Below are 14,713 nucleotides of genomic sequence, written 5' to 3'. Positions count from 1 at the left end.
GAGTCAAAGCAGGACTCCTGACTTCAGACTATTTACTATACTATACTACTTGCAATGTTTTCTAAGGATCTTCTAAATGTAATACTCAGGATACTATTCTGTATCCTCACTAAGGAAAAACGAATGATCACAATAAACAAACACCAATATTTCAGTTAACATTTTACAAAAGTTTCAGGGCAGCCTAACAAGAAGTCAGGATAAAATTACTTTTTTCCTCTCAAATTAAAGATAATTAATATATTTATGAATAATAGCTTTGAAATATAGCTATGAAGGAGAATAATCTCCCACTTATTTTTAAAACTAATAACTAATGACTCTAAATATATTGTTTTCGAGAGCTACATAAAATTTACTGACTTCTTATAATGCTTTCCTAAGAATTATTAAAAACATCTCATAAGGTAGAGAGTCCCTTATCACTGAGTTCTTTAAGCTCAAACGGGGATCAGTTCTACTCAATAAGTATTTATCAACTGTCTGATATGTGTAAAGTTCTGTGAAGATCCTAGAGAAAGAAAAACAAGTTGGGAGGAAAGGGAATGTGTTACACAAGCAGGGAGGGAAGTCAGCCCCTGCCCTCAAGGGGTTTTTTTAAATTTATATATATAGGCACGTGTTTCAGTGAGCTTTCTTTTATTCTTTCAATTCAATAAGCACTTATTAAACCTACTGTATGGAAGGCTTTATAAACCTGGAATACAAAAACCAGACAGTTTTTGTCTGCTCCCCAACTTTCTTGGATGTTTCCCTTCTCCCATTCCCCTACTCCACCCCACACTGATACATTTAATTTTCTATCTTCTTGCTTAGTTCAGAGTTTCACATTCCAACAATGCTATCCTTCCCCATCTTCACATATCCTTAAAAGCCCAAATAAGTTTCCGTGTAATTGCTGACTTGGATTTGCCACAGATCCCTCTCCAAATGATAAGGGCAAATTACTTCACCTATCTAGTCCTCATTCTCCAGCATTAAATCTAATTAAATCTAGCATCCTATAACTTGCAAGTTGCCTTTTCTTTCTTCCTGAAGGAGAACAGTGATGGAGAAACAGTGAAAAAATAGAATATCATGTGTTAACTGAAGCAGAGCAGAATAGCAAGGTCTTCCTCCTTCAAAATTAACATTTATAAGAAGCCTACTAGTGTATCAAGCACGGGGCACTAAGGAAGATAAAAAGTTTAACACATTATATGACATTAAGGAGCTCACACTTTACTAGGAATAGAAGATCCAAATGTAAACATATCAAATATAATGATACTTAGAAATTGATTAGGTACTTTTTTTTTTTTTGGGGGGGGGGGGCTGATGCAATTGGGGTTAAGTGACTTGGCCAGGGTCACATAGTTAGGGAGTGTTAAGTGTCTGCAGATTTGAACTTAGATCCTCCTAACTTCAGGGCTGGTACTCTATCCACTGGGCCACCTAGCTTCCCCGATCATGTACTTTCAAATAAATAATGAATGATCTGGAACAGCTAGATGGTCCCGTTGATAGAATACTGGCCCTAGCCCAGCCTCAGACACGTAATACTCCCAAAAACTCAGACTTGGAGAACCTATATTCAAATTCTGCCTCAAGAGTCTATGTGACTTTTAGAAAGTTATTGAATCAAAGAGCTTATATTATTTAAAAAGATAAATAGTTGAAAAGTTTACTATGAACTCCTCCTTACACCTGCAACATACAATGCTAAGAGTTGAAAAAACAAATATATACACAAATACAATATGAGGAAAAAGGTGGAATATATCAGAAAAATTTTCCCATAGAAGGTGGCACTTGTATTAAATCTTAATGGGCTAAATTTAATCTTTTTTTTTTACATATTTCCTTATGGATCCTGTTGGAAGATAAAAATGAGAACAAAAGGGAAAATCCACATTAAAAAAAAAGAAGAAAAAGGAAAAAAAGTGTACATGTTTGATTTATGTTCAGTCTCCATAATTCTCTCTCACTTGACAAGATGCAGATGGCATTTTCCATACAAAGTTATTGGGATAGGCTTGGATCACTGAATTGCTGAGAAGAATCAAGTCTTTTATAGTTGATCATTGCACATTCTTCCTGTCACTGTGTACAATATATTCTTGGTTCTACTTGTTTTGCTCAGCATCAGTTTAAGGTAAGTCAATGTTTAAACTTTAAAAATCTAAGGGCAGAAGTGAGAAGAAAGCATTCGTCTTGACATCATCATGCTCAGATGTTCCCATTCGACTTTTAATAACTAGGAAATTCCTTTATCAGAAAATAATTTTTTACCCTTCTACTTATCCCTAAGCCTTATTACTCTGAAACTTATTCTTCGTTTTCACCCCAAGACTTCCAACAGATTCCATTAATTAGCTTCCTATTACTTCTTAAGATCCATATCCCTTACCATCTTTCAACTTTATCCATCCATCCATGCACTCTACACCTATTTATATGCATGTTGTCTACTCTGTCAGAACATGAACTCTATGAAAGAATAGTTTTACTTTTTGTTTGCATGCTCAGGGTTTACCAAAGTGACATAATAATGATGATGATGATAAAAGCAGTATTAAGTAGGAGTAGTAGGAGTAGTAGTAACAGTAATAATAACAGGAGTAGGAATTAATGTAAAGCTTTAAGATTAAAAAGTGTTTTTCAAATATTCCTCATTTTATCCCCACAACAAATCTGGTTATGTGCTAATACTACACCATTTAATATGAGAAAATGAGGCAGATATCAATTAAATGATTTCTCAGAATCACTCAGGAGAAGGAAGTCTATGAAAAAGTCTAGTGCTGACTTCATTTCACAACCTGGCTAGTACATAATTTCTTAATAAATGCAAACTGATGATAGTAGGAGATAATATTGAACCTGGGTCAGTTTGACATGACCAAAATTCACACAGGGGAAGAAATTTTAATTAATCCTAGAAAATCAGACTGGGAAAAAAGAAAAATAAGGTGAAACTAAAATGTGAAGAGCTCTAAATGTCAGGCAGCATCAACATCATCATTATCATCATCAGCTCACATATAGCACTGTAAAGTTTGTGAAACTCTATACATATTATCTAGAACTTAATATAGTACCTGGCACACAGGAGGAAGTTAATATGTTTGTTAATTGATATTGTTTTATCTTATAAGCAATAGGGAGCCAGAGCTCTGATTCTTGATTAAGGAAATGACACAAACAGAACTATACTTTAGAAGGATTAATTTGGAACATCTTGGATGACAAATTGAAGAAAAATAGACCAAGAAGGAGATAATACAAGAGGCCAGGATAGAGAGCCTCAGGAAGATAAAACTAGGGTCCACCCCTGGAACACTGGACTTTGATAGATAGGTGAACTTTTTCTTTTTGCCTTATCTACTAGGGATTCCAAGTCACTGGAATGCTCCACCCTCACCTCTTTTCTGACTCCTTTTTTTATTCAAGTCTTCTCCCATTAGAATGTAAAGTCTTTGAGAGCAGAGGCCTAGCCCATAGCAAGTATCCAATAAATACTCTCTAGATCTTACTCTTTTTCCCTCAAGGTAATAATGCCAAATCAAAGAAAGTATTAAACATTTAGGATAGAAGGGATAGATACAGGAAAGAAAATGAAAAGAAGTTCTGTTTTGGAAACAATAAATTTGAGATGCCTATGAAACATTTGGAAAGCAATGTCCCAGCAGGAAGTTAAGTTGGGGAAATAATAAGAGAACACATTTATGCAGAAATTACTCTGTATCCAGCACTATACTAACAATTATAACCGTATTTGATCTTTACAACAACCCTGGAAAATGGGTGCTATCCATTATCCATTTTATAGATAAGAAAACTGAAGCAGAGAGAAGTTAAATGCCTTTCACAGGGTCATATAACTAACTGGGAAGAGTCTTTGAACTCAAGTTTTGCTAACTCTATACCTGATACACTATGCCAGCTCCAGCAAAGTTTAGGACTAAACATACAGATCTGAGTATTAATTATAATTCAAAGCATTAGTCCAGGCCACACCCATGGAGTTCAAAACCCACAGAGGGTATGATGTAAATCATGATTCAACAAAGGAAATTGAGAAAGAGTAAGCTAAGTAACATTTGAAAGAAAGAGCTGTATCAAGACAGGCTGTCAGAAAGGGATGATGGACATTTGTAAAGAGCTATAGAGAAATTAATAAGAGTGAGATTTAAAAAAAAAAAAAGACTATCAGATTTTAGCAATCAGGAAATGACTGATAATCTCAAATAAAAAAGTGAATTGGTGAAGTGAATAGTCTAATGGAAAATTAAAAAGTGAACAGAAAATGGGGAAGTGTAGTTATTCTTTTTCAGTAATATAGCTATGAAAGAAAGAGATATGATGACATGATAGGGTCAATTGAGGGTTTTTGTTTTTATTTTTGTTTTGTTTTATTAAGAATGGGTAAGCTCTAAGTTTATTTATGCTAAAAGAAAAATAAAGAACAGATAAGATATTGGAGACAAGAAAGGAGATGACTGAAAGGGTAAGCTCTTGGAGAAAACAGTCAAAGACAAGCAATAAAGGTGAAAGAAATGATTATGCTGTGGAAGGGTTTTGAGATGGAGAGCAAAGGAGGAGGGAATTTATCAGCCAATGGTTTGGAATTGTTTTGTTTTGTTTTTGAAGGCTGAAGAGTTATGAAGTAATTTCCTCTGCAGACAGAGAAAAGGTCGGTAAGAAAGGTCTAGCAGTTTTCAGATATTAGGAGTTCCTAATTGTTCTTATGTTCTTGTTCAAGAATGTTTTTAGAAGTCTGCGAAGCCTATGGAATCTTCTGAATACTGTGTTCAAATGTATAAAAGACATAGAATTACAAACAAACAAAAAAAGCCAATTATACCAAAATTAAAATGTCATTTTTCCCCCAATCAAGTTCATGGACGCTTTTGAGTCATATATCCCAAGTTAAGAACCTAAGACGTAAATGTTTTAATAAAAGAAGACTAATCTGAAAGATATTTAGGAAACCTATCAGTCAACCTATCTGGATTCAAAATTTTTATTTGGAATTTACATTATTTCCAGTATCAGCTATCTATGCTTTCATTTTTTCACCCATAATTGCCAAAAGTTTGTTGTGATAGGAAGATTTTGTTTTTAAGCAGATTCTCATGCAATTCACAGTTTGTAGATGTGAGAAATACTTTTTTTGCAAGACAATTTTCGAGCAAAAATAGTGAACAGTTGTATTAAAAAAACCCACTGCTTCCAACAAACAATTCTACAAACCCCACCCAAATATTAAAATTATATGGAACAGGTTCAATTTTTTTTTGGCATGTCTTAACATTATATTGAACAACATAAGACAATTAGTAGCAATTAAAAGACTTATTTGGCCTGTCTTGTCATGGGCTAAGTAAGTCTGAGTTGCTTTCCAGAATGCTAAAGAACAAGATAATAAACTGCAGTTTTCTCTACAGAATAGATGAAATAAGCCCCTGTAAAACATAAGATCATAAACAAACTGAACTGAACTCCAAGGTCATCTGTCATCTATTGCAATTTTCAAATATTTCATAAGTATTAAAATCAGCACCTACTTGAACATCTCTAGTGTCAGTGAGCTTCGTATTGGTGGACAATTCAAAACTGTTAGAAAAATCTTCCTTAGATTATTATTATTATTATTATTAATTATTAAAATGTTTCCCCCATAATTTCAATTTGTTGAGTTTCCCAGGGCCAAAGACAGGATATCAATTCAAAAGAAACTAAATTTGACATTTATTAAGCACTCAGACATGAGAGAACAGTGCCAGATATATCAAGGAAAGGAAACAAATAAGCATTTATCATACCACCTACTATGTGGCCCAAACTTTTTACAAATATTATTTTAAATACTCTCAGAATACCAAAGACACCAAGTTAATAAAGACATAGTATATAACCCTGAAGGAACTGTAACATACTAATAGGAAAACAAGACACAAAGATGTTCTACCTTATTTTGCATTATAATCAGTCAATCTACATTAAGCGCCAATTAACTTTGACCCTTTCAGCTCAAAGGGGAGACAAGATAAAAAAAGAAAATTAACTCAAGCTCTCCAGGAGTAATATTCTACTGGGAGATTATACAAAGATAAGCAAAAACAAGAGATGTACTATGAAAATGGATTAAAGCAGGCAAAGAGACTGCAACCTGAAGTGAGCCCAGAAAAAAAGACAGAAGTGAGAGAAGGCCTTCAAAGTAGGAAGACAATAGTTAATCCATCAGACTAACATGAAATGCATCAAAAGCACTTATTCAACTCTTACTAAGAGCCAAGTATAGTGCTAAATTGTGGAGATACAAGTTTAAAAAAAGAAAGAAAGAAAGAAAAAAGAACCTTTGTCCTCAAGGAGCCAGCTCTTTATAGGCAAGATACCTCTCTGAAAAAGCTACCTATAAAAAGTGGGATCTGAACTGAGTTTTGAAAACCAAACCAGTCAGGGAAGCTAAGAGACTTGAGGCAAGGAGAGAATATTCCAAGAATGAGTGAAAGCAAGGCACAATGTAAAAATCAATTAAGTTGGTTTAACAGGCAAGTATAGCCAAATAATGGTGCTTGGGAATAAGAAAAAAGTGTCAGAAGACTAGGCCAATAAGAAGTCAGATGATGAAGAACTTTAAAGGGCAAACAAAAGAGTTTATATTTGATAAAGGAGGTAATAAGAGTCATTGAAATTATTGAGTAAGAGGGTGACAATAATCCAATCTTTTAGAAAAAAATATTTTGGCAACTGAGTGAAGAATGAATTGGAGAAGGGAGACAAGGTAAAAAGAATCAGAAGGCTATTGCAACAGTCAAAGTGATTCATGATGAGGATACAAACTAGGATAGAAATACATGCGAGATATATGATAGCCGAAACATCAAAATTGGGCAGATTGGATATGTACATTTAGCACTGAAGTTGCTAGGTTAGGTGACTGGGAAGATAATGGTGTCTTCGACTCCTCACTCTCTCCCCCCCCCCCCCCCCCCCCCCGAACACAGATCATCTCCGAAAAAGATTATAACATATCAAAAAACTTAAAGATGATTTTTGTCACAATAGGAACTATGGGAGGTATCAGAAGACAGTAATCTTATTTTAAACTGTTATAATGTGATTATGAATAAATTAATACTTCCTAATATTCTCAAATATACTCCTAATTGCAAGATGCTTACTGTTTTATAACTAATGGCTATTTTAACATACACTGCTTGTAAACTAAGAGGTATTCTCTAAAATCATATTATTAGAAGCAATTGTATAATCTGACTTTTATTCAATTCAATGACCTAACAATACAAAGACAGAGTACCTATCCTTCAAATATTATAGTTAAATACTTGAGGATGTTAAATACATCAAGAAACGTGTATTTTGAAAGTTAACATATATGTATAACTAGAAAAATAAAACAATTACATTTTTTAAAAGGAATATTGAATTGGTATTGATAAATGTTTACAGACAGCCTTGATTTTACATTAATACAAAGACATGCTTGAAAAGAGACCATGACAACTTTCTGCCTTTTTCTTCCTTGTAAGTTCATATAATCCAGTCTTAATTTTTTTTTAATTCTAAATTATTTCCTCCTTTATAAATCTGATATACAACTTGTTTAAAGAAAAGATGTAAATAAAATTTGGGGAATCTAGAAGGGACTGTAATATTAAAGCCTTCTAATATTTTGCCACATTATTAGTCAGAAAATATGACAATAGTTAAGGGATTGTATATGAAGCTCTTTTTAAGAAAGTAAAATCCTTTAATTAATTATTTAACACCAAATATAAAAGTGAAATATAAAATCTAGAAACACATTCAAATCTCTTTTTTAAACTCAGAAATAAATGATGGTAAGTGGTTACTTCTTTCTAATAAATATTTTTTTCTGTACTTACTAATGCTGGATGTTGCTTGTCTTAAACAGTCATTAGCTGGTTGGTATTAAAAAAAAAATCCAATACCTTAGGGACCACTGTCTGTCTTGTATGTGCTGCAGTTGCCCTTCTTTCCAGAGGAATCTATTTAATTAAAAATTTTCTGCCTCCATACAATACAAAATGCCATCTAATAATTCTTTTCTAGTGGATTGCATCTGTGCTTTCTGTATTAGCAATGAATATGACACACATACAATGTCACATCTCTACACATAATGTTCTCAGAGAGTCTTACATATATGTGTATGTATATATACATAAGACATATGTGTATGTCTATCTACATACAAATACACATATCTGTAGTTCTAAATTTCTATATGTTGTAAAAAAAATCTATTAACAGGTTCAGTCTTATTTCAGTTGTTATTTCACTGAAATAACTCTACGACCTGATTTGGGATTTTCCTGGAAAAGATACTGGGGTAATTTCCTTCTCCAAAACATTTGATGATGAAGCAAACAGAGTTATATGACTTATTCAGGGTCACACAGCTACTAAAGTGTCTGAGGCCAAATTTTAATTTGGAAGATGAGTTTTCCTGACTCTAGAGTAGGCACTCTATCCACTGTGCCACCTAGAGGTCTCTACATATTTACACTGCAGTTAATTCTCCAAGTTTAACACAAATCCAAATACGAACTAAACCATGAACTGGTTTTAAAAGAATAAAATAAACCTCAAATTTTTGATTTTCTCAAAATTTCTGATATTTCTGATAGCCCCAAAATAGGTAATTGCCATTTTCAAATATTTCTCAAAAAACTGATTTTATAGATCACAGTTCATTTATAAATGAAGCATTTCAGTTAGATAACTTCCTAGTAATCATATGCCTCAAATGTTGTTCTACATTCTAAGATTTCTACAAGCACTAATCTACAATGAAAATAGGCATCAATAGGGACCTCACAAGAGCTGATTTCTTTTTTTAAAGCCCTAACTTTTCACTGACTTAGTACTTTTTTTTTTTTTTAAAGAACCTGCTAATATCTACGCCCAAATAATTAAAAAAAACTGTGCATATCCTTTGACTCAGCAGAGTCACTACTGGATTTATATCCCAGAGATCAAAATAGAGGGAGAAAAGGACCCAATGTGCAAAACTGTTTGTAGAAGCTTTTTTTTTTTTTTTTTAATAGAATCAAGGAAGTGGAAATTGAGTAGATGCCCATTATTTGAGGCATGGGTGATTAAATTATGGTATATGAATGTAATGAATATTATTGTTGTTAAAGAATGAGCAGGCTGATTTCAGAAAAGCCTGGAAAGACTTACATGAGCTAATGCTGAGTGAAGTGAGCAGAACCAGGAAAGCATTGTAAACAGTAACAATAAGACTATCTGATGATCAACTGTGATGGATGCTTGATCCAAGACAATTCCAATAGATCTGAAATGAAAAATGCCATCTAAATCCAGAGAGGGGAACTATGGAGATTGAGTGTGGTTCAAAACATACATTTTTTTCATTTTTTTGGTTTGTTTCTTTCTTTCTTGTGCTTTTTTCCCCTTTTGATCTGATTTTTTTTTTTTTTTTACAACAGGACAAAGATGGAAATATGTTTAACTTATGTTGGATTGCTTTTTGTCTTGAAGAGGGGAAAGGGGGGAGGAGGAGAAAGAAAAAAATTTGGAACACAGGATCTTTACAGAGGTGAATGTTGTTACATGTATCTGGAAAAATTGATAAACACAACCAAAAGTTAAGTATCTGACATGGGTAAAATTAAAGAGAAAGAAAAGGATTCCAAGGAGCAATTAGTTTTATATCTTCAATGGAACTAAAAAAACAGCTAAAAGGTAGTTTTTGCACTGGAGCATCATAGGAATAAACCAATAGTGTGATAAGATAAAAACAGAAACATATTTGAAATCCAAAGTATTAGATTTGAATTCCAATTGAATCACTACTACAAATCTTATTTTAGAGTAACTGATTACCTCTGAGCCTCTGTTTCTTTATATTTAAATCCTTATTAAATGTTACTTCTAAACTTCTGTGATTCTTATGATCTTTATGAAATATGGTAGCCTAATCACACTAGATTTTTTTTTTAAAGAAAACCACAAGAAAAGTTCAGAAGAGGCCACTATAAAATACACTTAAGGACACAAAAAACCAGAGACCATGACATGAAAATAGGCAGTTTGTCAAACAGATTAGCAGCCAGAGGATACAATTTCACTAAATATTAAGAAGAAATGCTATTGGGGGGTACACAAGTGTTTGTGTGTGTGTGTGTGTGTGACCAAAGGAAGTCAAAGATAGAGGTATTTTTGGTGAAATTTTTGGTAATATCAAAAAACTAGAAATTGTGTAAGTGCCAATCATACAATATGCAGGTACTATACTAAGAAGTGGGGATTCAAAAAAGAGGCAAAAAGTTAGTTTCTGCCCTCAAAGAACAAGGAGAGAGGGGAATATGTAGAACTATCAGGTATTTTAGTGCAGCCAATGATTTCGTTAACTTTTTTGGCTGCTATGCCATACTGCTTACTTATTATGCCTGGAAACATTTATAACATTATCAGAGAAATTGTGAGCTAACAGCATGCCTTAACTGTAAAGTAGATTTTTAAAAAACTCATCATCCCTAATTAATTTTATCCTATTAGATTCAGTGAAATATTCTTGTCAAAATTCTTTTAGATCCTGACTGTCTTTCATTATATTACTATTCCTCTCAGCCTAGTGTCATATGAAAATGTCAAGAGCATGTTATCTATACCTTTCTCCAGAAGTCATTGATAAAAATTTTAAGAAGTATAGGGTCAAATCACATTCCCAGGATGTCCCACAACAAATCCCATGAGATACTGACAATGAATCAACAACTAGTTCTGAATCCATCCTATATTATTATCTACTAAATCTCTGTCTTCTCCACAAGAATATGACAAGATATTTTCAAAAGTTTTGTTAAAAATCAAAATCTAAACAAACAGCAATGCCACTCCTAGAGCTATACTCCAAAGAGGAAAGAGATCCATATGTACAAAAACATTTATAGAAGTTCATTTTGTGGTATCAAAATTAGAAACTGCACTCATTCAGGGAGAAATAGTTAAGTTATATCATAGGAACATGATGGGATATTACTGTGCAGTAAAAAATAATGAAATGAAGGGGATAGTTTTGAAGAAAACGGAGAAGACTTATATAAATTGATACAAAGTGAAATGAACAGAACCAGGATAAGTTATACTATACTGACATACAACTTTGAAAGATTTAGAAACTAATCATCACAATGGCCAAACATTTCAAAGCACTCAAAATGATACCTGCTACCAAACCAATCATAAGATAATGAACTCAAGAATATAGATTTAGAGATTTTTTTTTTTAACTTGGTCAATGTGGGATTTTGCTGAACTACATGTTTGTAATAAGAGTCTTATTTTCTAATAAATAGAAAATTTCTTATTTTCTCAATTGAGAGACAGGAAGGAAGGAAGAATAAAATGCAGATCTGAAAATAGAATTTCATTTAAAAAAAAAAAGCTGAAAAGTTCAAAAGGAAAAAGATTTAAGTAGAGCAGTTCTGGAAATAACATGTTGAATTAAATTTTTTAAAAAATAAACTGTACATAACAGAAACATATATTTACATATAAACCCTTCTGTTGTTAAAAAAAAAAAAAAACTTACTTTATAGTCACATTGTCCCCATTTATTTCCTAGTCTAGTAATCCCATCCAAAAAGAAAAGTTAGCCTGAAATGAATTGTTTTCGATAAAGTGATCCTAGTACTTTGTAATTATCATTTCCTAGATGTTCACCAATTATTTCTTCAAAGATCTGTGGTATAAATTGACGGAAAATAAAGTAAAGGGAGGAAAATATAAATAAGGAATATAGTAATATGAAAGTTAAAAATAAAAATAAAAATTTTAAATACTGAATACTGTAAAATTATAATGACCAGGCTCAAAGAAAAAATTTTTTAAAAAAATCTATTTCTCCCCTTTTTGAAGAAGTAGGGGAGGTAAAAATATACAATGTTTCATATGTTGTCAGATGGGATCGATGTATTAATTGGTTTTGTTGAACTTATTTTTTAAAAAATACTTTCAGACAGTGTCCAACAAAGCAATATTATAATAACAAACAGCAATAAAACACTATGATGGACAAAGCAACATTTCAGTAATTTAGAATAGATTATGCTACATTTATATTCCTTGCAAAGTTAAGTAACCAGTACATTTATACAAAATATAATTTGATTTCTCAGCTGGAGAAGTTTAAAGGGCTGAAGAAACAATGCTCTACTTTTTGAAAAATGAATTGTTAGTTGAAAGAACTTTAAGTCAAGAAATACTTATGTGCTCATGGAGAACTTATACAAATAGAGTTTTTTAAATGACAACAATTTCTAAATTAAATTATATATTTAGTGCTATCAGTGTCTTTACAGAGAAAAAAATGGCAATATATTTATTTGAAGGAAAAAATCTATATTTTACTGAAGGAAACAAAAAAAAACAGGAATGAAAGAGGAACGCACTATCTTTAAACCATATAACAAGAAACAATAAATAAATACAGCTTTTAAAAAAACAATAGTCGATTAATAAAAGCAAAAGAGATGAATAAATTAAAGAGTAGAGGAGTAAGTAACATAGTCAGAATCTTGCTTTAGGAAAATCAAGGTGACAGCTAAGAGAAGAATGAATGAACTGAAATGAGGAGAAACTTGAAGCAGACAAAATCTAGCAAGCTACTCCAATAGTCCAATTATGGGGTGAAAAGTGATTTTATCAGGGTCCAGGCAGTGTAAGAGAAGTAGGCATCTTCTAGAGATGCTGAGAGCTGAGGATAACTACAAGGTTGCTTGGGTCTCAACAACTGGGAAAAACTGTAGTAAAAAAGATAATGAATTCAGTTTTGCACATGCTGAGTTTAAGATGTCTAAGTGGTGTTCTCAGAAGCTAAACCAGCATTGCATATACTCTAAAAAGTTCTATTGTGCTGAAAAGCACATAGAAACAGGCTATCTACTTTCCAAGGACCAATCCAATTAAACACTAAGCTCACCACCAGTACTTATTGATGAATTCTTTGTTCACAACCCAAAAAATAAAGCAAATTTTAAAATGGCCCTCACTCACATGTGGAGAAGGAGACAAAATGATGTATAAAGAACATAGAGTAGATGCTAAGTAAAAATTAGAATTTTTAGACCATCTATTTGAATATTAAATTGGTTCTTGATCCCCTAAAAACATGTTACTATAATGTTAGAAGAGCTCCAAACATCACTCTAAAGTCACTCCAGGAAAGTTGAAAGGAGAGGGGAAAAGGTAAGAAGGGAGAAGAGTAAAAGGGAGAAGAAAAAGGAAGGTAAAAATTTCAAGGTTTTTTTTTTTTTTTTAAAAGTACTGCCATTGTGAATTGTTATGTTCAACAAAAAAAATAGCACATCATGATGAAATTTCTAATTACAGTATCCTGCATTTTTACAAATCTCTCAGGCTAGTCTTCCACAACAGCATATTTACAAATCCATATTCAAAATCTTTCCAGCCAGGTAGTGCCTGACTTGCCAGTTTGTCTTACTTGCAAGGCTTCTAAAAGCCCAAGAACATCTTCCCATCACAACCAGGTATTTAAAAAACAAAACAAACAAATAAAAAAACAACGACTTTAGTGGTTATCTTATAATTTTAACAATGATATGGAGATTCACTATAGTATACCATGAAAATCTAGCCACTCTGATTTGTTCAAGTCCCTTAGTTGCCTTGATTATCAAAACAATAACAACAACAAACAACATAAACCAACCCCACACCCTATCCACTTTTCCTAATCTGCTCTTTTTTTTTTTTCCAGGAAATAAGCATGAGTTGGCTTTATTATATGTTCAAATGCAATGAGAAACATCATTTTATGAGTTATTTGTTATCTCATATCAAAATACCACAATAAATATATGCAAAAGGTGTATCATTGGTTGTTTTTTTTTTTTTTTTAATCTACTCTTATGTTAAGATTCAGCTCTCCTTTTGAGTACTGATACTATATCAAAGAGCTCCAATACCTTAGAGGACACATATGTGGCAGTGCCTACATTTCATGCAGTTATAAAGGCTTTTAAAAGGCCAGAAGTAATCACTCTTTAAACATTTTGAGTTTTTAATGACAATTTCTGTTTTACATCTTCAATTTCTGATTATATCTGTACCTCCTCTAACCAAACCTTGTATCAAGGGATAAAAACGGAAAGGGAAAAAAAGTTTAGTAAAACTAATAACCAAGATGTAAGAAAAAGGGATAGTATATGCAGATTTCTACACCAATAATTCTCCAAATCTGCAAATAAAGAAGGTTTACACTCTCATCTCTTCCCTAGGGGCTAATCTTAGTCATTCTAATTACTTGGCATTCAATTTCATTTTTCTGTTCCAGCCATAATAACTCTAAAATCATCATGGATAGTTTTGCTTACTTCCCTCAGCATCAGTTCATTTAAATATTACTAGGCTTTGCTCTCTTACAGCCCAGTAATATTTAATTATATATTACAACTTATTTAAACATTCCTGAATCAATAAGCAATTATTTCTTTTCTAATTCTTTGATATTATAAAATGACATTTTTAATAATATTTTATTTTTCCAAATACATGTAAAGATAGTTTTAAACATTCACCTTTGCAATACCTTATGTTCCAAAATTTTCCCCCTTCCTTTCTCTTCCCCAAGACCTCAAGCAATCTATATAGGTTAAACATGTGCAATTCTTCTAAACATATTTCCATATTC

The 14,713-nt window shown here is 32.3% G+C and overlaps 1 protein-coding gene across 1 annotated transcript in view; it reads right to left on the bottom strand.

The window, feature by feature from the left end:
- The window catches only part of GATAD2A (GATA zinc finger domain containing 2A), a 199,704-nt gene that overhangs the window by 142,069 nt on the left and 42,922 nt on the right, over positions 1–14,713 (bottom strand). The window lies entirely within an intron of this gene.

Source organism: Antechinus flavipes, chromosome 1, assembly GCF_016432865.1.
Source record: "Antechinus flavipes isolate AdamAnt ecotype Samford, QLD, Australia chromosome 1, AdamAnt_v2, whole genome shotgun sequence".
Lineage (NCBI taxonomy): Eukaryota > Metazoa > Chordata > Mammalia > Dasyuromorphia > Dasyuridae > Antechinus > Antechinus flavipes.
This window is presented reverse-complemented; position numbering and strand designations above follow the sequence as displayed.